The sequence below is a fragment of the Canis aureus genome, chromosome 24 (genome assembly GCF_053574225.1).
Source record: "Canis aureus isolate CA01 chromosome 24, VMU_Caureus_v.1.0, whole genome shotgun sequence".
Classification (NCBI taxonomy): domain Eukaryota; kingdom Metazoa; phylum Chordata; class Mammalia; order Carnivora; family Canidae; genus Canis; species Canis aureus.
Window position 1 is genome coordinate 42,590,871 of NC_135634.1, and position 27,938 is coordinate 42,618,808.

General features: G+C 39.8%; 1 protein-coding gene across 4 annotated transcripts in view; it reads right to left on the bottom strand.

The window, feature by feature from the left end:
• The window catches only part of PID1 (phosphotyrosine interaction domain containing 1), a 225,554-nt gene that overhangs the window by 82,424 nt on the left and 115,192 nt on the right, over positions 1-27,938 (bottom strand). The gene's annotated exons all lie outside the window — the stretch shown is intronic.

Below are 27,938 nucleotides of genomic sequence, written 5' to 3' on the forward strand. Positions count from 1 at the left end.
AACACTAATACAGTTTTGAAATTGAAATTAGAACCCAGATCTTTTTTTCCTCACTCTTTAGGGGTGCTCCCAAGAGGTGCAGCCATCTTTTCACTGCTCGTTTTCTTGTACGTTGCCTCTGCACGGCACCTGGACTACCATAATACTATCCTTTTCATCCCCACTCTCCAAACTGCTCCAACCTTGCCACAGATGATCTCCTATTATGCACAAATTACCTACCAAGCAACCGCCTGAAATTCTTCCAACACCCTTTAACTTGGTTTGCATATCCTTCATAATCTGGGCCCTCCTTACCTTAACACCCCTCTCCATTCCACTAAAGGCAACTTTGTGCTACCCATGCCAAATGACCCCTTCCTCCGGGGCCTTACTCTTTATCTTGACTACTCCATGTGACTCGGTTCACATAATTACATCCTCTGAATACTTCCCCTTTGCCATTTCATGTTCCTCCTCTGACTTCCTAAAACACATATTGTAACAGAAACTTATAATTACTTGTACACATTCATCTTCCCCTACTAGACGATAAGCTCTCTCAAATCAGGACTTGTGTCTTAGTAATCTCTAGGAACTGGCACAATGGATTTTCTATAAATTTTTGTTGGATGTATAAAAACCAAGTCTCCTGACTCCTCGCCAATGGCAGACCTAATTAAACTTGAAAGGTAAAAATTTTTTATGCCTTTCTGTATTATTTTTCACCTACTGTTATTGAGACATAAAAAGAGATGGGTTTAGATTTGCAACCATCTAAATTGTTTGAAAGAAAAATAGAATATCTGGAATTTATATCTAACTGAGAACCCAGTTTCTTATTTTATGCTGCTCTTTTATGTGAAAAACTCAACCAATCAACCGAAACGAGCAGCTACATTCTTTATTCAGCTGTGTGCTACTTAAGAATTAAAGGAGGTTCCATAAACACAAGCAAAAATTTGAGCATGTTCAAAAAATTTACTGTAAACAACATATTTCAAAGTAGAATTTAAAGAGAGGAAATACATGAATCCTTCAAGTAGTATGGTTTCCTAATCTGTATTTTAAAAATCTTGCACCTAAATCTTGTTCATTAGACTCTTCCCTATTCAGAGTCAAGACTCAAATATCTATCAGGAAACCATGGGAACGTTGTTCACAATAATGACACAATGGACATGCCCTATATCCTCTTTAACTTTATTATTTTATTTTGTCAAAGTCTTCAACTTAACCATCCAGTGACAGCATTTATAGAAAGTTACTACATGGGTTTCCTTCTGGCCCCAAATCCAGAGGCAAGTCACCTGAGTGCAGTATCTCATTGCTTCATGGTTTCATTTTACCTTCCAACTGGTTTCTAAGTAAAAAAAAAAAAAAAGAAAAGAAAAAAAAAAAAACATCTTGGGATGTCTGGGTGGCTCAGCAGTTAAATGTCTGCCTTTAGCTCAGGGTGTGATCCCAGAGTCCCAGGATCGAGTCCTGCATCGGGCTTCCTGCATGAAGCCTGCTTCTCCCTCTGCCTGTGTCTCTGCCTCTCTCTCTGTATCTCTCATGAATAAATAAATAAAATCTTAAAAAATAAATAAAAAGTAAATAAATCATCTTAATCATTAGAAATGTTCGGCAAGGGGAATTCTCTATATTTTAGTAATGAACCATTGAGGTACTAGAGAAAAATCAGTTTCTAACACTTTCTCTTTCAGGGTTTAACCCGGTGTGAGTTGGGTTATCCACTATCCTGATGGTACGACATCCTCACTGTGCCTCCATCAGCATCATGTACACCTTCCAGAGTCTTCCACGGCATCACATTCTTCTGGCTTTTCATCTACCACTCTGGTTACTTATTCTCAGTTTCCTCTATGGCTTTCTCCTCCTGATATACAAATATTGTCTTCAGCTGGCCACCCCTACCCTCTTACCAGAGATGATCTCCTATAATGTACATTTTAACAGACTGAACAGCTGTCCCTTGGGGGCATGTCCAAAGCCCTCTTTTCTCATTTGCTCTTTCTCTTTGATGACTTCATTGTCCCTCATGGTTTTATAAACCAACTGTGAGTGGACAGCTCTGCTCCATCTAATTACAGCCTACTTCTCTAACCTGAGCTTTAGGTCAAGACAGCCAAAAGTGACATCTCTGTTGTAATGGCCAAACTTAATAGATCCAAAAGATGACTCTTTATTACTGCCCCCTCAAAAAAAAATTGTTCTTCTTTTAGTCATCCATTCATTAGTAAATGGAGTCATGTCATACCACCAGTTCCCCAAACCCCAATCCAAGGAACCATCACTAAAATCTTCCTTCCCTTCCCTGGGGCCCACCTTCTTTCAAGTTTTCCTTCTCAAAAGGGCTCAGATCCATCATGCCTCCCTCCACTGCCACCTCCCTAGTCAAAACTAACAGTATTGCTCACTCGGATTACTGCAAACATCTCCTAACAGATCTCCTTCACAGTCCTGCCATTCTCTGCCCTTCCTTTCCCGGCAGTCAGAGTGTTGATGCTCCAGTCTGCTCAGAGCTTTTTAATAATTTCCCATTGCTCTACACAGAGGTCAAAATCACCAGTCCTCTTCCAAGACCAAGACCAAGACCAAAGATCATCTCTTTCCACTTGCTTTCTCACTTCAACCTCTGTGTCTCAGATATGCCAAGATTCTTGCTGCCCCAGGATCTTTGCTTGCACTCTTGTCTTGTCTTTGCCTGGACTCTTCCAGCCCTCCCTGCCACCGCTTGCCACGATGCTAGTCAGATTTCTAGACTAAGCTAATGGACACTTCTTCAGGAGACTTCCTGAACTTGTATGCTCAGTTCAGATGCCCTATTACAAGAGTTCATGGCACTATATTCTTTTCTTGAAGCATTTCCCCTCACTGCTATCACAGTTACTGAGCAGTTAATGAGGCACAGCCTGCCTGCCTCTCAAGTTCAATGAGACTACAACAGTTCTTATTTTCTTTGCCCTTGTATCTTCAGTGACTAAAACAGAGCCTGGCACTCAAAAATGCCAGATGAGTAAGTCAATAAACTGATGAATCCACTAGAAGAGAATGTGATTTGTTCAATTTCTTTTTCTACTTCCTTCTGCATTCAAACCATCCACCTCTTTTTGTCCACCCAATATAGACACAGAACAACAAAAGAGAAACAAAAGAGGTGGCTTCTCTGGAAGGTCTCCTCGCAACTCAGGACAAGTGGTAAAAACCGTATTATTTTAGGGGGCACTAGAATATTATTCTCCATTTCTCCAAGCTTCACAAAGGATTCTTTGTTTCTACTTATTCACATGCCTATGTGTCAGAAGAATGCAAAGAAGATCTTACTAGCCAGCTCTGAGATTAGGGGTAAATCATTCAATAGCTCTACACCCCAATTTTTCTCCTATGAAGAGGAAAGGCAATCCTACTGATCTCATGTTTTGAGATGCTGTTATGGCAATGCTTGGTAATAGCAAAAGAAAGAAGAGAGAGAAACCACTATCCACCCCACAAAAACGAGGAAACAATCAGAAGCCACAGATGTGTTTGCTGGGCTATTCAAACAATGTTAAAATACATTTCTTTGGGAGGAAATATGAAAAGTAAAAAATAATAATAATAATTAAGTAAAATACATCCAGAAGGCAAAATTACATTAATCATATGGAGAAGGGCAGGATCTTTGCCCATGAAATGCCGCCTTTCTGAATCAGTAAAAAAATAATAATAATAAAAATAAAATAAAACAAGACCAGTGTAAATAAGACAAGAAATCTGGTACATCTCAGCAGCAAAAGAGTCTTGAACATAGGTATTTGGCTCATTTTATGAAACTACACTTACCTACTAACAAAATCCAACTGGGTACACTGTTTCTCAAGCTGTTTTCTAACTTACTACACATAATTGGTTTTCTTTACCCAAACCACCCTTTCCACCCCAGAGGGAATATCATTTGCAGAGTTTCAGCTAAAAGGTTCGACTTCGGACAGGAAGAATGGGGAACTCATGCAGTCACTTTCTAAAGAAATAAAACTACTCTAAAATGCATGCAGTGATAATGGTGACATTATTTGCATGCCGTCTTCTATAACAAAGCACTTTTACATATATGACCTCATTTAATTTCAGTAGCCTACAAAGTAAGTATTATTTTCTCCATTTTACAATCAAAGAACTAGGGCTTAAGGAAACCAATTACTTTGTTTAAAATTAGACTGCTAGGACATGTACGGCCACAATGCCCACCAAAGTCGGTGTACTTTCTATTGTACCATTTGTCCCTACAAGAGTGACGTATTACTTTATCAGGACAATGCTTGAAGAGTTTAATGTCCTAATACAGCACCCAAAACAGTAGTGGTTAGTGTGTGAAAATATTTCAAATGCTTACTTTCATGTTTCGTATCTCTTGTTTAAAGTAATCACTGGTGGAAGCCATTCTTTTTGTTTTTTATATCGCTTTATTTTATTGCCTTTTTTTTTTTTAATGAAAGCCATTCTTGCCTCCAAAGAGTATGATACAACTCTTTTGGTTTAGCAAAATACCTATAGAGGCCACTTGGGAATAAAGCAAAGTGGAGAAGGGACAGCGTATAAAAGAAAAGGCAAGGGTCCTGGACTACTTTAAGTAGAAATATTGCACACCTACAAATCCCTGAAAAGAGTACCACATGGGAGATGGGGTCTCAGCTGGTTATTTTCAAACCTCCAAGGAGCAAGGCTCCCCTGCTGACGTTTGGGTAGTAACTGTAATACAGTATAACCTTCGTGGTTAATAAACGTGGAAGGGCTAAACATTCCAATGTAACTTGAGGGCTTTTCTCCATGTTCTAACTTCAAGAACCATGCACCCAGGAATGGCATCATCTGCAATAGAGTCTTTATTCTGTCACTTATTTCTGTGGTGACCAAGAGAAAGTGCCTGTGCACTCAGATCCTCAATTTCCTCATCAGGAAAAGGAACTGAATACAAAGACCCTCCCAAACTTCAACATTTTCTCTCCTTTTGTCTGTGTGATGCTAGGTGTCTAGAAGCTGGGTAATGAGTAGTTACAATAGAAAAATGGGATTACTCATTTGCTATATGTTCTGTGGGACCCTCTTCTCTCTTCTCTCAAACTATTTTGGAAGAAGAAGGAGAGGGAGGTGTATTTATTTACATATTCAGTAAATATTTATGGAGTACCTACAAGAATCCAGACACTGATCTAGGTGCTAGGGCAGAACATCAAACAAAATTCAGAGTCCTGCCTAGGGGGATCCCTGGGTGGCTCAGCGGTTCAGCGCCTACCTTTGGCCCAGGGCATGATCTTGGAGTCCCAGGATCGAGTCCCATGTCGGGCTCCTGGCATGGAGCCTGCTTCTCCCTCTGCCTGTGTCTCTGCCTCTCTCTCTCTCTCTATCATGAAAAATAAATAAATAAATAAATAAATAGTCCTGCCTAATGAGGATTACATCTTATGGTGGAGATGAACAATTAAGGAAGAGATATGACACAAAACAGGGGTGATTATGGCTGCAGAGAAAAACAGTGGAGGACACAGGGATAGAAAGTACTAAGGACCCTCTGGTTTGGGACAGGCTGATCAGGGCAGGCATCTAAGAAAGGTCCCAACTGAGAAGATACCTGCATGAAGGTAGAGAATGAGCTGTACAACAGCTGGACTGTTATTTCTCATAAAATACTATTTTCATAAACATCTCTAGGAGAATCATATTTACTTACCTTAGAGTTTACAGTAAATCCTGAGATAATAGTTTCTGTAGCTGAAAAGTTAATGGAAAAACTTACATCATTTATAATTCAGTCTTCTTTTGCACAAAAGAGCAGAGAGATGGTTTCTACACAATTATTAATTAATGCAAAGAATTTACTATGTGCCTACAATATTTAAGTAAATGTCATCCAGACAATATTAGGCTGAATGGCTTTAACAGTCATAACCACATGTGGCTCTGCTCCCAGAAAGTCTAGTGGCACCGCATAGAGGGTACGATAGCACACAGCGATGACTGCATGGTTTTCCATTGGAATCCCAAGTAGAAAGTCCCTCTTCCTTCTAAAAGGATTTTGCTATTCCTTTCCCTAAGGCTACTATACCTGGGCATTCTGATTGATTACCAGAGTGTGTAGGGCCCTACAATAAACTAAGACTCAGATCAAGGGCACCGAGAATAGATAAAGCTCTAGATAGCTCCAGCATCACACAGCCGGTGTGTTCACTGGTCAAGCTGGCGGCCAGCATCTGTAGAGCAGACTGGAAGAAAGCAAATCTACCAAAAAACCTAACGGATTGCCCTTCTGAAGTTCTCTTCGGACGCAGGAAATGAGGTATCGCAGTCTAGATGGTGCAGGATGGAATCTAGGAGAGGTGCTGAGGATGGGATCATTGGAAGAGTTAAGAGCTATTACTAATTCCTCAGTAGGTGACTTGGAACCAGAAATTGGAACCCATTGTGCAGCATTATAAATTACTAAGCCAGAAAACTTGCCAAGCAGGGTTGCATTTCAGTATTGGACCTGCATGAAACGCACCTTACTTAGAACAAGAAGGAGGAGGAGGGTGGAGGAGGAGAAGAAGGGTGGGGGACTTGGAGGGAGAGGAGGAGGAGGAAGGAGAGGGGAGGGAGAGGAGGAGGAGGAAGGAGAGGGGAGGGAGAGGAGGAGGAGGAAGGAGAAGGGAGGGGGAGGAGAAGACCTTTATTAAGATACAATTCATATAGCATACAATTCATTAATTTAAAGTATATAATTCAGTAGTTTTTAGTATATTCACAGAATTGCACAAGCACCATCACAATCTAATTTTAATCACTCCATAAAGAAAGGCTGTACCCATTCGCCATCACTGCCCATTCCCCACCCACCCTGCCCAGTCCCAGGCAAACACTAATCCACTATCTGTCTCTATAGATTTGTCCATTCAAGACATTCCATATAAATAGATTCATAGCAGACATGGTCTTCTGTAACTGGCTTCTTTCAATTAACATTATGTTTTCAAGGTTCATCCATGTTGTGGCTAGCATGTGTTATTGTGGGGTGGTTTTTTTTTGTATTTTTAAAAAAATATTTTATTTATTTATATGAGAAAGAGAGAGAGAAAGAGAGAGGCAGAGACACAGGCAGAGGGAGAAGCAGGCTCCATGTAGGGAGCCCGACGTGGGACTCGATCCCGGGTCTCCAGGATCAGGCCTTGGGCTGAAGGCAGTGCTAAACTGCTGAGCCACCTGGGCTGCCCCCCCCCTTTTTTTTTTTTTTGTATTGACAAATAATTTTCCATTTTATGGATGCATGATATTTTGTTTATCCAGTCATCAGTTGGATATTAGGGCTGTTTGAACTTTTTGCTGTCATGAATAACGCTTCTCTGAATATATGTGTACAAGTTTTTGTGGGGACATATGTTTTCATTTATTTGGGGATATTTTCTCTTGGGTATACACTCCCAGGAGCAGAATTTCTGGATTATATGATTATTCTAGCTGAACTTTCTAAGGAACTGCCAGAGTGTTTTCCAAAGTCCCATTTGCCATTCCCACCAGCCATCTATGGGAGTCTCATCTTCCTCAGTCCTCACCAACACCTGTTATTATCTGTCTTTTTTATTCTAGCCATCCTAAAGGGTGCAAAGTGGTATCTCACAGTAGTTTACATTTGCATTTCCCTGGTGTTGAAAGACTTTGAGCATCTTTTCATGTACCTTTGACCAATTACCTATTTTCTTGGGAGTGATGTCTTCTTAAATCATTTGCCTCTTTTTAAAATTGGGTATTTGTCTTATTACTCAGTTGTTAAATTTCTTTATACATTCTGGATGTGAATCTTTTATCAGGTATATGATTTGCAAATATGTTCTTCAAGATAAGTGGACAAAGTAGACCAATGCCAGGTAATAAACTTCTCTTAGGGGAAGCTGCCATGGGAGGTCAGATTTCTGTCAGGCTCTGCTACATGTTAAATAAAACACAGCAAGATTTGATGATGGCATAAGAGATTCTCTCTGTATGTCGTTTGATAAATTAAAACCTCGGGCAAAGACAAAGTAAAATGAAATGTTTGCTCTCTAGTAACCATACTGAGTTAATTTTATTATTTTCTTCTTGAGCTAATGAGAAGATTCAATATCTGGAGTTTTGGTTTTGTTGGTGGCTACCTTATATGGATATTGGCCTCATCATAATCAATCCATCTGTCCTGGCTTCCCCCAACCAGGGATGGCTCCATTTTATTGCTCTGGTCTTCCTTTCAATTTCTGCCAGGCAAATGGCATTTTATTTATTTTGAGTAAAGGAAATTTTTTAAAAAGAACCATAACAAAAGAAGGAAAAGAAAAAAAATGATATGAGACTATCTTAATGCTATAAATAGTTACAAACAGGAAAGAACCGAGGTTATTTCTATGGCAGTAAGTTTTGATAGCATCACTTTTAATCTCTATAATTACATGTTTAAAGTATTTTTCTTGGGGTGCCTGACCGGCTCAGTCGGTGGAGCATGCAACTCTTGATCTCAGGGTCATGGGTTCAAATCACACTTTGAGTGTAGAGATTACTTAAAAGTGAAACCAAAAAAATCTTTAAAAAATAAAATTAAGTATTTTTCTCATGCTTCATATTTGCCTTTGGTCTATTCAACAGACCTTGAAAATGAGATTCAGTGAGCATGTCTCACATCTGTGGCCATAATTCTCACTGATATTTGACCTGCTGTTTAAAGAGAAAGGAAAATTAAAAGAAAAATCCAAATTTAGTCTGAGTTCTATTTATTTTTTTAGTGAGACGACAAAATTAAACACTCTCAATTCAGAGATTCCATTGAGCAAATTCTTAACTGAGCCCAGGGCAGAGGAATGGTTCCTAAAACAAAATTCCTTCCCACCACCTGTTGGCTAAAAATTCTTGCATCCAGGAGAAGATCTAACTCTTTGGTATCTTCTATTCTGAGCTACATTTCTAAAATTTCCAATAATGAGTCTTCATTTTCCCTTGGGGGCTAATTTTCTAATTGGACTTAGGGTTAAATGTCTATATCCGTGTGTGTAAGCGTATGTCTGTTGAGGTAAAGTGAAGTAAATATTACTACTATTTCTGGTATTCAGAGCAATCACACCTCCCTGTTTCTGAAGTTAGCTTTGGCTCTAAGACTTGCCCTGGCCAATTAAATTAAGCATCAGTGATGTGTGTCTCTTTTCTGGTGAAGCATTATAGAGCCCATGTGTGGTTCTCCAGGCTCTGTTCCTTGTTCCTATAACCTGTGAAATTCCATATGGAGGCACCTCCATCAGCCTGAGTCTCAGAGTAAAGATGAGATGAATCAGAGCCCCCCACCAGTGGGTATGCGATGTAAGTAAAAAATACACCTGTGCTGTTGACTCCTGACACTTAGGGAATGTTTGTTACCACAGCATAACATTCCACCCTGACTAATGAAGGGAGAAAACAAAAACATAGGTGCTTTCATTTTCGGTCCAATTCTTCCTCAACAGATGTGAAAATTCTCTATTAATTATTTAGGCAACTGACAACCCAAATCAAACTTGATCTGACCATGCTGCAGAAACTGCCTCTTGGAACATGAAGGAACACAAAAAACAAAAAAGCAAGAAAAAACGGCTCAGAATATAAGCTCTACTATACTGAAGTGTATAAGCAGCCCTCCCTTTTTTCCCATCCCAAGCTCTGCAAACACGCACTGGAGACTCTAATCCATGAAAATAAAATAATTTTTAATAAGGTAATTTTGCAGAAAATCACCCCATTCCTTAAATATTTAAATATGGGACATTCAGTGTTGACTATACTTAATATGTATACTCCATGCACATTTCCCCATGTGCATTTGTAGTCTATGGGAGACTGATCTTCACACATGTGATGCAGGAATGACCTAGGGGCAGACAGGGCTAGGCAGGGAAAGATAAGGGAAAGGCCCTCGGAGCCAGGCTCCTACCCATCTCAAGAAAACAGAACAAGACAGTAAAAACAGAAAAAATAAACCTGGCTCCCTAACTCCAAAATGTTAGGGAGTCTCTCCCTTTAATGACTACTAAGTCATCACAGAAACTCCCCAGACCACAAAGGAATATGTCATTAAGGTATTATCAATAGTCCCTACTCCAACTAAGATGGCCCAAGAATCTCAAGGCCATGGGCTACCTACATCCCGGATGTAGAAAATATTATGGAGGAGCTATTAACCAGAGGGAAGGGAACCCTTTGTCTGGGCTCATGATACGTCCAAAAGCGTATTGTTTGTTGTTATGATAGTTGTAAGTCCACCATGTTTGTTCTAAATATCCACCCTGATATGGACAAAAAATTGCAAAGTACCCTGGTCAGTTTCCTATAAAAAATGGACCATAAAAGCCCTCAGTGGCAACCCTGTTGGGGCCCCTCTCATTTTTTAGAGCTTTCTCTGTTTCTCTGCTTAATAAACTTCTATCACTTTGCTCACTCTCTGTCTGCGAGATTCATTCTTTTCTACTCAGTGAGACAAGAAGCAAGCTCTCCCGTATCACAAGCAGCTGGTGTACCACTGAAGGCTTTCTCCACTTAAGTATATTGAGAATATGGAACAAGATGTGAACCTTCCATTTCTCAGCGACAAAGCCCCTGTGAGGTTATGAAATGGTTATGGACTGCGCATTCTTTGGGTGCTATTAAGGGAGCAATAGAGTATAATCCACCTCTAATGTGTTTACCAGGTCAATTTTCTACATAGTTACAAAGCTTAATTTCTCCTTACAGCCATCCCACAAAGATCTTAAAATGTGACGACATCACAATGTGAAAGACTCTCAAAAGAGGCCACACCACCTGCCAGATGGAAGGGCTAATGTCTCTCCAAAAAAAAAAAAAAAAACACAGAAAAACAAAGTTTTCATAAAAAGATGTTCCTGCCCAAAGTTTCTATGAAATAATGATGATGCAGCCCCAAAGGAGGTAGGATTTTGGAGAGAGAAAAATAAAAGAGAAACACATTTGTAGCCAAAGCATTGAGTTTTTCCCGTTGTGCTACATGAAAAAGATGGGTCTGGAGGCAATTTAACAAGTTTAAATTACAACTTGGAAGGTAGTAAGTTTTGCCTTCTGAGATGCGCAACCAACTGGGAATGGCCTGGCAAAAAAGCTTCATATTCCACATTTCTCAGCTAAATCCCAGACTCACATGCAACACTTAGCACTGAGGGAATAATATATGAATTTATGAATCTTCATGCAGGGTTTAAGAACCTGAAGTTACTAAAATGATTGCCTGAGACATAAATAAGCTTTTGCCTATCATGTAAGATACTGAAAAGGGGAGTTTAATGAACACTTTGATTTTAAAACATGATTCAGAAGAGAACATGTGCAAATGTAAACACCTGCATATTCAGAAGCATCATTAATTTTGTACCTCTGTATATTTGGTGGAGGTGATTTTTTCCACGTAGTCCCAGATGGATGGCCACAGGTCATGTGCCCCCCTCATGTTTGTATTTGTCTGTTTCATTTTTTTTTATTAGTCTGAGTGGGCTAAAAACTTCTTTAATAACCAATATTTTAGTGGCTTAACAAAATAAAGGTTTATTTTTGCTTATGCAACACTCCAAGGCAAAGCTTCTTCGATGCAACTGATTAAGAACCAAGGCTTTCAGCTAGTAGCTCCACCCCCCTCTTGAAACTTGGAACCTTCTCCATCCATGTGAATGGTAGGAGGAGAAGAAAAATCAAAAATCATTTGCACATTTAATGGGTCAAGCTTAGACAAAGAATATGTCATGTCTGCCCACATTTTAGTGGTCAGAACTCAGTTATATGGGACACCTACCTGCCACGGGGACTGGGAGCTATAATATAGCCCTGGATCCAGAAGAGAAAGAGGAATGATTTGGTGATTTGTTTGCGTCCTTACTTGGTGAGACACAGCCTCTCCATTTTCTCTTTTATAAAATGGGCACAGAAACTGTACCTATTTATTATCATTTCTGCTCCACTTTTTTTCAGGGATTCAAACTGATCATACTCAGAATGAACTTGAATCCTAAGAGACTTATGAATGAGCAAGATTTCCAGTTTATTTCTGTTGGAAGCTAGAACTTACTATTCACCAACTAAGACAATCCTGTTATGTGTCTTCCAAAAGTCAAATGTTGAAATCCCCAATGTAATGGTATGTGGAGCTGAGGCTGTTGGGGAGTCATTAGATCATAAAGTTGGAGCCCTGATGAATGGGATTAGAGTCCTTATAAGGAAAGGTCAAAGAGCTAGTTTGCTCTTTCTCCCAAGTGAGGACACTGTGAGAAGACAGCCGTGTACAAGCAGGAAGAGAGCTCTTATCAGATACCAAGTTGGCCAGCACTTTGATCTTGGATTTCACAGCCTCCAGAATGATAAGAAATAAATTTCTGTTGAGGATAAGCCAGCAGTTTATGGTATTTTGTCACAGTGGTCCAATCTAACTAAGACAACCCTTTTCTGAAGTCAAGGAGTCTACAGTGTAAAATAAGCCATTAGAAGGTGACATTCCAAGCAGGAGGTAAGAGAAAAGGACTTGCACCAGTCTGAGGGTGTGTCTTCTTCCAGACCAGGTGACCAGGGGTTCTCACCTTAGGCACTACTGACATTTTAGCCTACCCAGTTCTTTGCTGTAGAGCTATTCCACGAATTGGAGGATGTTTAGCAACATCATCTCTGGCTCCTTCCCACTAGATGCCATTAACACCTCCCCAGTCGTAAAGGCCAAAAACATGTCCAGACATTGCCACATGTCCCCAGGAGAACTAAATCATACCCCTCATCTTTGAGAACCACTGATCTTGATCATAAAAAAATACAACGAATTATCGCAATCCACTATGACTGCAAAACTCTTGTAGGCCATAGACAGTGCCTGTCTAACCACCTGCCTGTTTCTCCGTATCTCTCTCTGTCTCTGCAGCAGCCTGGGAAACTACTGCCATGTACCTCCTTTTGTGTAGTCTCTCCATGGGGCTCAACACCCTCTGAGGACACATACTTCCATCAGATGCACTGATGCTCTTGATGAGGCTACACGTCCTTCCCATACATGAGAGCTGTCAGGGCAGGGGCTCTGCTTGTGTTGCCCATTCCCTAGGCATCAATGTCACACATTTTGTTAGAGGGTAAATTACTAAGCAAGTTTCCTGCAAAAGGTAAATGCATTGAAACATTACCCTGCAACTTCACATATTCTCAACAACTAAAAGGTGCTTCAAGGAGGCCATAAAGACACTTAACATTTGTGAGCTCATCACAGGGCACTTATTCAAAGTATAATTCGGCTTAGGAAAATTCATTCCCTTTAAATTTCCTCTAAAAACTCAAAGAGAAAAATGTTTTAAAATATTGGTCCAAATAGCAGGACTGCATTTTCTCCCATTAACTAGCACTTGTATTTCAGCAATTAGGGCAAGGCTCTCTGATGTTGATGTAACTGCACAAAGTTCCAAGTGTTTCAAATTGAAATGTGCAAAGAGACTTATTTATTACTTCTATTGCTGAAAGGAGAATACTTGATAAGGGGGAGGAAAAAAAAAACGTTCAAAGCCAAAGAATCCTTTTATTTGAATATAGTGGACTTATTTCATGATGACAATACTTGGAAAACCCAAGCTATTTAGTGAATTGTACACCAACACTACATTCAGAACTGTGAGATTCTCTTCATTTCAATTTATTTCTAAACTGAAAACTAAACTAATAATAATAATAATAATAATAATAATAATAATAATAATTACCACCATGCTTTGAGTATCTACTATTTCCCAGGTCACTTACGTTCATTATCTCTAATGCTCACAAATACCCTAAAAACAGATATTTGTATCATATTTTTAAAAGATTAAAAAAATTGAGACTTAGAGGAATGCAAACTTGGTAAGTACAGAGATGGGACTTGAACCCGAATCTGCCGGACTCCAAAGCCCACCATATTTGGGTTATTTCCACCAAGTCACGACGGCTCCAAAGGAACTTAATTTATTGAAAATTCCATATTGGCAATATCAGGCACTTCTACGTACCAAAAATCTATAAAGGTCAGTATGGCAGGAGGTATTTTAATTTTCATTTCATTGCCTGGCAGTTCTCCTCAACTGGATAATGTATTTGGGTTCTGCTTAAGTATATAAAATCAAACCCAGCTATTTAGAAAGTATTTATCCATTCCAGTGTTGGAATAGTAGCTTATGCAAACAGTGCTATGAAGAAGCATATTTCTAACAACAACCTGATTTGTCTTTATCTCCCAAGTGAGTCATGGCCTCTGCCCCAAGAGTCTGAGCAGAAGGAACAGAAGAAAAGGCCATGCTTCTCTTTCTCATTTCACCCTACGTGGTGACTGCATGAGCTTTAATAGGGGAGGTGGCTCCTGTGAAGAGCAGCACCCAGGGCTGGCTGTGGTGTTCACACTAATTATAATGAAAATCTGTCCTCTGCCCAATGGGCTCAAGTAACCATGGCAACCTACCAGCTACATCGCTCACACAAATTACAGCAAAGAAGCTAGGAAGGGCTCCACCCGGAAACTGAAGCCATCACACAAAGGAGGGAGTATTTCTCAAGGACACCATGCTCTTAAGTAGCCATTGGCAACCTCGCATCTGTCCTGCTTTATCACCAAAATAAACGTCAGCTCACTTTTACCAACTAGTGTTAAAAGTTGTTAAACATAATACCCTTGACTTTTCATTAAAACTGAACTGTGAATCGAAATGTGTCATGAAAGGCAGGAGAGGAGTCCTGTCGGTGGTCTTACAGCCCTCAGCCCACCTGGAATCCTGCAGATGCACATGTGCCCTCATGGTTCCATGATGGGCAAAACGTCCGTCCTTCCACTGAGGGTGAGAGTCCCAGCAGTTGCCCCCTGGGGGATGGGGAGCATGGACCCACCTGGGAAGGGGGGAAAGTGACCCTGCCCTGTGTGAGGCTGACAGTAAGACAAGGAAACTGCCCTTTGGAAAGTTCCTGTTTTCTTTCTTGAAAGAAAAAAAACACAAAAGTCCTTAAAAATACCATCTTTAAGGAATATCCCATGAGCAGAAGTAGAAAGTCATTGGTTAGTTGGAAATGTGACTTTAATAGTAATTGTGGAATGAATTTGAGCAAGATAATTAGGGAGCTAAAGGGTTTCTTAGGGGACTTCATGGGTCTATCTGGAATTGGTGACTCTGAATGTGGAGGGACATTGAACTTCCCTAGTCCTTTCTGTCCACCTCTTCCCACAAGGCTGTGTTCCTGGGGGGCTTAATTCAGTTTGTCTCACTGGCATCTAGCTCAGCTTTTGGCATGAAGTAAGTGCTCATAAATGTTAGCGGAACTCAACTGGAAACAGCAACAACTGTAATGTCTGATATACTGGTTTCCTGGAGCTGCCGTAACCAAGTACCTAAGTGGCTTACACAACAGAAGTTCATTGTCCCACAGTTCAGGAGGCCAGAAGTCTGAGGTCAAGGTGTCTGCAGGGCCATGCTAGGGAAGGATCTGTCCCAGGTCTTTGTCCTAGCTTTCGGAATTTCCTTGGCTTGAGGCAGCATAACTTCCCCATAGTCCCAAGGCATTGTCACCCTGTCACGTCTATGCCCAATTGTCCTCTGTTAATGGGGACACCAGCTGTATTTAATTAAAGGCTCTTCCTACTTCAAAATAACCTCATCTTAAACTAATTACACTTACAACAACCCTGTATCCAAATAAGGTCTTATACAAGTACTGAGAGATAGGACTTCGACACTAATTTTGGTGAGGATACAATTCAATCCATAACACGTGAGCATAAGTAAATGTTAAGTAAATACTAGACTGTTCTACACACACACACATACACACACACACACAAATCGTGAAGAGTAAAGAAACCCCATTCACACACACAAATTACCATGATAGCCATGCTTTAGGAGTGATTTATTTCCCACAAAAATAATAGCTCAAGCAAAATGTCCATTCTACCAAAAGGTACCACAAGATACTCATGTCAGACATGAATTTCACTAATTAATCCTATTTAGCAATTAAAAGCCAGCATGTCAAGAGTCAACAGAGTTCTGAATAAATCACACAGGTCAACTGAGCAAAATTCAGTTCTCAAAGAGGCTTGATGTTTTCTGAAAGAGGCAACAAGACTTGGAAAAAGGAAGTCCTCTTTGGGTTCTGGCTCCGCTGTGTTCATGTGAGAAGCCGTCACCATTCCAGAGAAATGAAGTAAACAGTAAACGTCACAAAAGTGCTTTCAAACCCACAAGTCAGTATAAATAAATAAACACAAGAAATCCAGCTCTTACCATCATCAGCATTCTAAGTTTTCCTGGACTTGAAAATTGTCACAAATCCTCGTGTTTATTATTGGCATATATTGCTAAAATTTTGAACCCAATGGTAGAAGCTGTTAGTTTGCGATATGTACCATTTTGAATTTTGTATGAATGCAATTTTAGATTCAGGTTACAAATTAATCCAAGCTCACTATGTAATTAAATGTTTGATTAGGAGCAAGAATTAACGTATTACACAGAGGCATATAATTTTATGAGACAAACGATTTAATCCCAATAAAGAGATCCACCATGGTAATTATCTGACCCATCCAATTTAACATGTAATTCAAAATGGTTTTTCAAGTTATCTAAAAATGTAGTTATTCAACAGACAAATCAAAATGCATGCATTGCACCGTGGAGTTATTTAAGAAATACTTAGGCAAAAGATGAGGGCATTTTATTTTATTTTATTATTTTTTTAAACAGTATCACTCCTGTTTATTGACCATCTCCTATGTCCTACACACTTTAGATAAAATTATATATATGTATGTGTATATAATAGTATATATCACAACATAGTATTTATCACAATATAATATATATAATATACATAAGATACACAGGATGTCATTATATATAATATACATTTATAATATTTTTATTTTTTATTGGTGTTCAATTTACCAACATATAGCATAACACCCAGTGCTCATCCCATCAAGTGCCCCCTCAGTACCCATCACCCAGTCACCCCCACCCCCCACCCACCTCCCTACCACCCCATGTTCATTTCCCAGACTTAGGAGTCTCTCATGTTCTGTCTCCCTTTCTGATATTTCCCACTCATTTTTTCCCTTTCCCCTTTATTCCCTTTCACTATTTTTTATATTCGATGAGGGCATTTTAAACGGGCATTTAAAAACACCCAGAAAGGGGCACCTGAATGGCTCAGTTGGTTGAGCATCCAGCTCAGCTCAGGTCTTGATCTCAGGGTGGTGAGTTTAAGCCCTGTGTTGCACTCTACACTGGGTGTGGAGCCTACTTTAAAAAAAAAAAAAAAAAAAGGAAAGGAAAGGAAAGGAAAGGAAAGGAAAGGAAAGGAAAGGAAAGGAAGAAAAAAAAGAAAAGAAAAGAAAAGAAAAGAAAAGAAAAGAAAAGAAGAAAAGAAAAGAAAAGAAAAGAAAAGAAAAGAAAAGAAAAGAAAAGAAAAGAAAAGAAAAGAAAAGAAAAAAGAAAAGAAAAGAAAAGGAAAGAAAAAAATTATACAGAGAGAAAAGTTCAGGTATGGAATTCTGAGGAAAGGATAAAATATTGACAGTTTCGTCATGATAAACACTAGGTGCTTTAATTTCTTTAACTTGGTGACATTTGGAAGTGGTGTATTGAATGCATTTTTAATCTTTCTGGTTATCTTGGTAAAATGGGACTGGCTGGCAGCGCTCAAACTGGAGATGGATTTGTTTTAACTGCCAGATACAATCTCTGTTAATCAATCCGAGGTCTTCAAGTACAATTTAGTTTGCTACTTCAGGAGCTGGATGGCATGCAATTGTTCACAGCTGTTTCTAATTACACCTTGATCCAATAATAACTAAATATTGTTTAACATTGTGGCAGTAACTACTTAAGAAAATGTGTGAGATCAATAATGGGAAGTAACACTTTCAGGCATAAACCTGCGTGAATTAGAACCTGGGGAAAACCCAAACACAATTCAGTAGGTGGCACTCTTCCCTCAGCCAGAATTCTCTTCATCACACGAATGGAGTACTCTCGGTTTGGCAATTACTTCTATCCATTTATCCATGGAATTTTGTGTCCTAAATCAGTATCAACACATTAGCCTCCAACATATCGCTTGGTTTCTTCTCTTTGGGATACACGGCCCAGATTAAGAAACAAAACAAGCAAAAAAAAAAAAAAAAAATCTGCTGATTACAGGGGTAAGAGTAGAAAAACCGCTTGATTTTATCCAAAGTCCTTAGATAATTAAGTCAGTGCATTGCTATTTGAAAGTAAATTAATTCTTTTTACCCATTAAAAACAACCCAAGCGATTTGACCTCTTCCATGGATATTCTCCAATAAGCTGATTTTAAATATTTAATCTAGCCAATGAGCAGGTTTCTCATCTTCCCCCTATTGACTTGGAGGCTGGATAATGTGTTGGTGAAGGAATGGGTTGGGGGGAGGGCATCCTGTTAGCAGCATCCCCGGCCTCTACCCACTAGATGCCAGTAGCACATCCCAGTTGTGACAGTCAAAAATGTCTCCAGACATTGTCAAATGTTCCTGGGGCCAAAATCATCTCATTTGAGATACATCAGTCAGTCCTTTACATTAAAGACAGATCTCTGGCTTCATGGCCAAGGATTGAGCTATTCTACTAGCACACTTTCAAAAACAATGTTTATGAAAATGTTTATTATCCTTTTTATCCAATTCCAAAGGTTGATGCAGGTGCATTGTTGGAAATTTTGAAGCTATAATGAGCACAAACAGGAAAACTAAAAGCCACTGGGAATCATCCCATACTATGATACATAAAATTTTGAGTGCATCCCCTTATTTTTCTCTGCATCAAATTGCACACAGAAGATGTGTAATATTATTTGATTCATTAAAATCTGAGGACTTGGGATCCCTGGGTGGCGCAGCGGTTTAGCGCCTGCCTTTGGCCCAGGGCGCGATCCTGGAGACCCGGGATCGAATCCCACGTCGGGCTCCCGGTGCATGGAGCCTGCTTCTCCCTCTGCCTGTGTCTCTGCCTCTCTCTCTCTCTCTCTCCCTCCCTCTCTGTCGATCATAAATAAATAAAATATTAAAAAAAAATAAAAAATAAAAAATAAAATCTGAGGACTCTATTACAATACAATTTTGTAAAAAAGGTCTTTTATCTCTAAAGATATACTCTGTGATTAAATATTCAATTAAGCATGATTTTTTTTTTGTGGCTACAGAGTATTCTTTCCAAGAGATATATCATTTTTTAAAAAACCAAGTTCTCATATTTGGGCTTTTTCTATGATCCCAAAGGTTAATATCAATTACTTTGACTATGTTCGCTTGGGATAAATCCCCACACATCGAAATTTTGAGTCCTAACCTATTTTAGTTTTGCCTTTGCACAGAGAGAACAAAAGAGAGAAGGATGAAACAAAGAAGGAAAAAGTGCAAGAGAGAGGACTACAGGATGGAAGGAAGGGAGAAAGGAGGTAGCAAAGGAGAAGGGATGAGATGGAGGTGAGGCAGTGCACGAGAGGGAAGCACAGAGGGAAGGACGGGAGGTCTAAGGAAAGGAAGCAGTTGCAGTTGAAGCTGATTTAGAAATGAACTTGGCTGGCATCCCTCCCACTTTTACTACCTCTCAGTCTTCAGCTGGTTGGTGTGGTTCATTGTCCTACAAAAATGATACCACCCTTGCCCTCCATGTGGAGAGCATACACTTTGAATGATTTTTCCTCATTCAATCTTTCCCACAACTGGCAGACATTGGTTAAATGACTACATGAAATAAAAGTGAGAAACCTTACAAATATTACACTAAGCATAAGAAGCCAGACACGAAAGGTCACATGTTATAGGATTCCATTTAAATGAGATATCCATAAAAAAACAAATTCACTGAAACAGTAAGTAGATTAGTGGTTGCCAGGGGCCCAGGGGGTGGGTAGGAAATGGAGAGTGACTGCTTAATTGGCATGAGATTTCCTTTTGGAGTAATGAAAATGTTCTAGAAGCAGAGCACGGTGATGGTCGCAGGATATCGTGAATGTGCTCAATGCCACTGGATGATACACTTTAAAATGGTTAAAACAGTCACTTTTATGATGTCTTTTTAAAGTCGTGAATGAAACAAATTATAAAGGAATCTCTTTATAAAAAGCATTTGAGTTGAACGTAAGGGATTTAAAAAAATAAATAGAAATATTTATTTTACCCATGACTGTCTCATCTGGTCTTTATGACAACCTTGACAAATGAGTATTATTCCTGTTTTACAGATGATGTAAAAAGAGACCAGAAGGTTAAGTTGCAAAAACTAAAAATAAAGAATAAAAAAAAAAAAAAAAAAAAGGTTAAGTTGCTCAAGGGTAGGCAAGTACTGAAAGGCAGAATTAGAATTTGCTTCTGAATCCAAAACTTGTGCTCAAGGAATAAAACCAGGCCAACTAGGTGGATACAATCCTTCACTGTGGCTTTACAGGCACATTAGCCTCATGAGTTAACTAAACACAGATCATCCACACAGGCATTTAGAAAGAACTGAAGTCCCCACACCAGCTGCCTGATTGAGATTTTCCAGCTCAGAGGAGGCCCTATTGCTCAGCAGGAAAGGAAAAGGGATAAAAACACAGCACACAACTCTAAATCCTTCACAGCAACCATCTCATGAGCATAGTTAAAGCCTTAATCTCCTGCTTTTGCCATAGGAGACATAGTCAACCAAATTAACTAGCTAGGTCATTGGGGCTGGGAGCGAACTTCATGAGAAAAGGCAGAAAGTTTTAGGCATATATGACTGACTTCAGAAATCACCTTTTTCTCTTTTTTTCCCCCAGCTTTATGGATATAATGGACATGTAACATTGTGTAAGGTTAAGGTATACGGCGTGGTGATTTAATACATGTATAAACTGCACAATGTTTACCACAATTAGCTTAGTCAACACATCCTTCACCTCCCATAATCACCATTTGTGTTGTTACGGTGAGAACATTCAAGTTCAACTATCATAACAACCTTCCAGAATACAATACAGAATTAACTATAGTCACCATGCTGTACAGCAGGTCCCTGAAACTTACCTTATAACTAAACTTTTGTACCCTCTGGTGAACGCCTCCCCATTTCTTCCATCCCCCGCACCCCAAGACCCAGGGAACAATCTGCTGTTTCCATGAGTTCGTTTTTGTTTTGAGATTCCACATATAAATGGGATCATATAGTATTTGTCTTTTTCTGCCTAACTTACTTTTACAATGCCCTCAAGGTCCGTCCGTGTCGTCACAATTTCCTTCCTCTTATGGCCAAATAATATTCCACTGAATATATATATATATATATATATATATATATATATATATATATATATCACATTTTCCTTATCCACTCATCTGTCAATGGATGCGCTTAGGTTGTTTCTATGTCTTAGCTACTGTGAATAATGCTGCAACGAACATGGGGGTGCACATGTCACTTCACAAAAGTAAAGAAATAAAGTTTCAGGGATCCCTGGGTGGCTCAGTGGTTTGGCGCCTGCCTTCGGCCCAGGGTGTGATCCTGGAGACCTGGGATCGAGTCCCACATCGGGCTCCCTGCATGGAGCCTGATTCTCCCTCTGCCTGTGTCTCTGCCTCTCTTTCTCTCTGTGTCTCTCATGAATAAATAAATAAAATCTTAAAAAATAAAAAAAAAAGAAAGAAAGAAAGTTTCTCATGATGTTCAGAGCCAGAGGGCAAACAAACAGGAATGGCTGGTAACGTTAAAGCATGCCAAGTCCAGAAGGAAGCTCAGAGTGGCAAAGAAGTCCTGAAGCTGAGGACAGGCATGTTTTAAAGAGGAAGAAGTGGGCACCTGGGTGGCTCAGTGGTTGAGCATCTTTGGCACAGGTCATGATCCTGGGATCCTGGGATGGAGTCTCTCCCTCTGCCTATGTATCTGCCTCTCTGTGTGTCTCTCATGAATAATAAATAAAATAAATAAAATCTTTAACAAAAATAAAGAGGAAGAATAATCAATGTGAAATGTAAAATTCAGATGATTAGACCATGAACAACAAGTCCAATATGTGCTTGTTGATTTAATTAATAAAATGAGGTCTGAAAAAGCAGTCAGCAGACGTGGTAAGCAGCTTCGCAGATGGCCCCCAGAAAACCTCACCTCCTAGTCTTCAGGCCCTTGTATAATCTTCTCCCCCTGATTGTGTGCTGGACCCTGGGCCTGTCGTCTAAGATGCTGCTTCCAAGGTTAAGTTAAAAATGATTCCGTCTTATCCTATCTCGCTCTCTCACTTGCTTGTCATGATGGAGGTAAGCTGATCTATGAAGAGGCTCTTGTGGCAAAAAATCGAGATCTTTGGCAGCCACCCAGGGAGGAACTGCAACTCTCAGCAGAACCACCTGCAAAGAACTGAATCCTGCCCACTGCCACCTGAGTGAGTTTGCATGTGGAACCTCTCTCAGTTGAGCTTTTGGATGAGGCTGTGGCCCCAATCAACAGCCCGATGGCAACCACAGGAGGGACCCTGATGCAGAGACAGCTAAGCTGCACTCAGACTACGAAAACACCAAAACTCTAAGGTAATGAATGTCTGTTGCCTTAAGCCACTAATTGTGGGGTATTTTTTACACAGCAATAGATAACTAGTATAGAAGAGTTTTCTGATATTTCACTGGTTAATAAAGAGAATCTTTTCAGAAATTTAGTATTCGTCTCTCTCTTAGACCTTGCCATTTATTAAATGCCTCCAAACAAATTTCCTATATGAAAATAGCTTCGTCTGTCTCTTTTTTGTGAATAAAAGCTAATGGGTTATTTACCTTCCATTAAAAAATCAATAAAGGATTGGCACTTTCTCCTGAACTTCAGGAGGATAAATTGACTAAAGAAACTATGAGCAATTTTGATCCCCTGAGAAAATTTGGACAAATACTCCGTCAAAACCCAGGCCTACCTTAACCCAAAACTAACCCCTGCAGTAATGGAGAACAGCAGTGAGGGAGAACATGGAGTAGCAGGCTCATACATCCTATTCCAGAACTTATCACGTATCTTTATGTTTCTCCTGTAGAAATGAGCCATGCTAAAGTCTATGCAGCAGAAAAAAATCAACTCCCTAAGGCAAGGTATTTCCAACTACTAAGCTTTACTTTCCTCATAACAGTGGGGGGAAAGTGCAAAAGGAAGATGAAGCATTTTTTTTTCCTTTTAGGAGCTTTAATAAATTAAGTTCATGATCTTTTTTTTTCTTTAATCACAAACTTTCGCGTATGTCACCAATTTCAAGTAAAATAAACTACACAAGGCAATGCCCTTTTCTGATTCCTCATAAGCAGCTGCTCTATTTAATGCATTTCCAGAAGTCCCAGAAACAAAAGAGCAGAGAGACTCCAAAGATTTCTGTCAAATACGGTGTGCATATACTCGTATGGGTAAGTAGATTGTGACATATGTGTTTTAATGAAAAGAAGTGGGGGCCCTGAGTGCAGGAAATAAAGCATCATCATTTATTCTTTTATCATTCTTTCCAATAAAATACATTTAAGCTAATTTCTAACAATGAAGATGGCATTTATCTCTTACCAAAGGACTAAATTAAATCAAGGACAGTGAATTCAGTCTGAGGTTTCCAATTAGATGTTAATGGTTTAAACACAATAGTTCCTGAATGAAGAAGGCAGAGGACTGAACAAAGGCTTGAACTCAATATGCTGTAAGTTCAATAAATCTTCAACTGCTGAAAGGCAAAAATAAACACAGTAACAATGAAGACAAGCAGACACTTCTCCGTAGGAATGAATGGAATAGGTGGACTTAATGTCAAATGCATCTGCTTCAATTATGCAGGTAATGGAAGCTCCATAAAGCAGCACTGAGTTACAACTTCTATAAAGGAAACACTTTGCTAAGCTAACTTATAAATATAGATGCATCCAGACATCACAAGCTGCCCTGGATGAGCTCCTCCTTTTTCCATTTGAGAGACTGGAATAAAGCAAGGGAGAGACTTTGCTGGGACACAAGTAAATGCATTGCTATTCACAATGTAAAGCAGACAAAGCTCTTCCTTTGTGCAGATGTCCAGGGGGCCAAATGCAAACAAAGGGGCGCAGCTCTCCCTTACATGATACTCGGCAGAAAGCGCAGGACCTCAGCTAGAATTGAGAAACCATGTGCCTGGAGCAAGGCAAACAAGTTCTCAGGACCCCAGAGCATAAGAGACAGCAAAAGGTCTGTTGCCTCTATTGTCAACTGGAAGCTGAAAGCAGCCTCTGCCCTTTTCCTGGACCCTCAGGAGGAGGGAGGAAATAGTGACATTCACATCAGCAAGTGTGCAAAGAGTAGCACAAAAGGTACACAAGCTCTCTTCTAAAAGACCATCGTGCTTATAAGTCATTTTTAGGTTTATTCAGGTATCATTGACAAAAAAAAAAAATGGTATCTACTTAAGATGTAACATTCGATACCTTGGTGTCCGTATGCATTATAAAATGCTCACTGCAGTGATGCTAATTCACAGAGGCATCACCTCCCGTGGGTTAACTTTTGTGTGTGTGTGGTGTGAACACTAAAATCTACCCTCTAAGCAAATTTCAAGTATACGATATTAACAACAGTCACTGTGCCATACATGAGATCCCCAGGACTTGCTCGCTCGCATAACTGAAACTTTGCACCCTTTGACCAACATCTCCCCATTTTGCACCCCCCCCCCACAAGCCCACCACCATTCTGCTCTCTCTTTCAGGGAGTTTGGCTATTTTAGATCCCACAGGTAAGTGAGCTCAGGCACTACTGGTCTTTTTGTGACTGGCTTGTTCCACTCAGCATAATGTTCTCCAGGTCGATCCGTGTTGTGAGGAGTCTCCCAGGATTTCTCATGCAGTCTTTCTCCTCTGTCTGCCCATCACCCGAACTCAGCTGAAGTCCCCACTCTTCAAAAACGGTTCTCAGAGCCTCCTACAGAGACCCCCTGCACATCCTCTCAGCACACGCTAAAATGCCCATTTGATGCATTAGGCTCCCCTTGGGGAGCCTGCTTCTCCCTCTGCCTGTGTCTCTGCCTCTCTCTGTGTGTCTCTCATGAATAAATAAATAAAATCCTTTAATGGGAGGAAAGAGTAACATTGAGAGAAAAGAGAAGGAGAAGGACCAGAAAAAGAAGGGGGAAGGGAAAATATAGCTTCCCTACACCAAACCCTGCCTTGGAATACATGCCTTCTTAATATTGCTTCAACATCCTTTTCAGGGCACTTAGCCTATCTTTAGTCACATGTGAAACAAAGAAGAAGAGGGAGCACCTGGGTGCCTCAGTCAGTTGAGCACGTGACTCTTAACTTTGGCTCAGGTCATGATCTCAGTCAGAGTCATGAGTTCAAGCCCCGTCTCAGGCCCTGTGCTCCACAGGGAGGCTGCTTGAGATTCTCTCTCTCTCTCCCTCTGCCCCTTCCCCCACACTTTCTCTCTCAAATAAATCTAGAAAGAAAAGAAAAGAAAAGAAAAGAAAAGAAAAGAAAAGAAAAGAAAAGAAAAGAAAAGAAAAGAAAAGAAAAGAAAAGAAAAGAAAAGAAAGAATTCTGGAAGACAGAATTCCAAATGCCACCTTCTTCATGGCATTGGCATAATCATCAGTTAACAAGTCAAATTCTGAAGCCTGAAGACAAAAAAAAATACAGAGTAATGAGCTAGGTAAAGATCTATCTGTCCTGCAAATACAGTGAAATAAATTTTGCTCCTTTCATAGGATCTGGAACTTTCCACATTTTAAATAGTGCTGATTTTAGTATTTTTCTCCTCCAGGAACCTGTGCTATGACTTATTGAACAAGATATATATAAAAGAATAGAAAAAGAAGAACTCATAAGTCTAAATATCCTCAACATTGGGAAAATCTTTTCTAGTTGCTACAAAGAAATATTGATCTATAAAAGTGGAGTTCTCCCCAGCTAATGAACCATCTCAGCTATAATAGCCGGCTGCTGGTTGTCAATAAATCTCAAGAGTTTGGCCAAAGCTGGATGACCTGCACTTCATTTTGATGTCTTTAACATCTACACAAGTGATTATGAATTCTTTTCTTATCTCTGCCATGATGCAGGAAGGAGTACTGTCACCAAAGGATTGATCTACGAATGAAGAAAGCTAAATGGAATTCTGCTTTTCCATCTATTTGTTAACAACCTTACCCAGTCTGACCGGTCTAGGCTTTCATACCTACCAATGGGGTCCAAGAGAGGAATCTGCTCTGAATCTAAATATGTGACACCAGCCCAGAACTTTCTCTGCCCAGAATAATGGTAGACATCAATGAATGATCTTGACACTCTTCAACAAAGCCAGGAAGTAGCCTCAATGTCTGCAGCACAATAGACAAGGTCCTTTGTTTCCAAAGTAAGCTATCTACACCCCAGGAGGTATCCAATAGAATTCCCTAGGTTGGGGATGCAATATATTAGAATTTCCACTTACAGTTATTTTTATCTTCAATAATATGAAATAAATTCAGCATTAATATACAGACCAACACCAGCATTAGCCAGTTCACATGTCAGATATGGAGCTAGAAGTCTCCTACAGGTGAGAATTCTTTGGTGAAAAGGAGGGGCGCCTGGATTGCTCAGTTGGTTAAGAATCCTTTGGCTCAGATCACGATTCCAAGGCCCTGGGATGTAGCTCCACATCAGGCTCTCTCTTCATTGAAGAGTCTGCTTCTCCTTCTCCCTCTACCTCTCTCTCTCACACACACATGTTCTCTGTCTCTCTACCTCAAATAAATAAATAAAATCTTTCAAAAAGGGGGAAAAAAAGAAAGGAAGTTTGATGTGGGCACCTTATTCATGTGATCACTCGGGTCATTACAGCTCACATTTGCCCATCTCAGGATTTATGGGTCATATTATCTGGTTTTAACAAAACCTGGCTGAGATTCCTGCAAATAAATGGCAGATTTTAGATAATAAAAAGGATGTATGCATAAGAAGACAACAAGAGAATGACAGAGCTGATACTCTCCCCCTTACTCTTGGCATGTCATCTTTTCCATTTCTTTCTGGGGTGAAACTGATGATCTCACTGGGTCTAACAAGATCAGCTGAAAATCTTGACATCATCAAAGCCATCTGAAATTTGGTTTTACACCCACTATTACTAAAGAAGAGCCTTGCCTAAATTAATGGCAATCATTGCACTTAAGATAGGCATACAATATCAAGTATTTCAGATTCAGCTCATTCTTCTAAGATCTCCATTCTGTATCTTTTAAAAATATACATAATGTGTGAGTAACAAGTACATAGATTTAACCTACAAATTCATAAACTTATAATGAATTATTAGTGAATGTTTATTTTGGTTAAAAGGACACATAATTTTAAGAGGAAAAAAAAGCACAAAGTCCCTAGAATGGACTTTAGTGACCACGAATGAATAAACTAATTTTTCCTTTGTCATAATGGTCTCTAAATTCCCTTCCTTTGACTCTTTTTCTGAGTGACTCCAGCATACATATGGCAGAATGAGTTATCTTCCTCCCTGCGCTTTCTGGAGTCATGACTCTCACTAAGGAGAAAGGAAATCAAGATTTTGTTGGCAGAAGAACTATGAATGAAGCAGGGTCTTGCTATTGAAAAGAGTCCATTTTATCATAAGAATAAGGTTTGTTTTATGGGATGATTTATGTGCAGAGCCCTGAAGCTCTAGTGCTCCCTGCCCCCAAGCCAAATGCTCCTGAGGGGCCTGGACTCTTGGCGGACGGGGTTGCAAGGAAGGAACAAGGAATAAAAGGGTTTTCAGAAACTCCTGGAATGAGAATAAGGAGGAGAGGACCAGGAGAGAGGATTTTATACACAAGCAGGATGGGCTCCAAATAAGCTGGTTAAGTAAGTGAGCAGAAAAGCAAACACAGGGATGCCTGGGTAGCTCAGCGGTTTGGCACCTGTCTTTTCCCAGGGCATGATCCTGGAGTCCCTGCATCAAGTC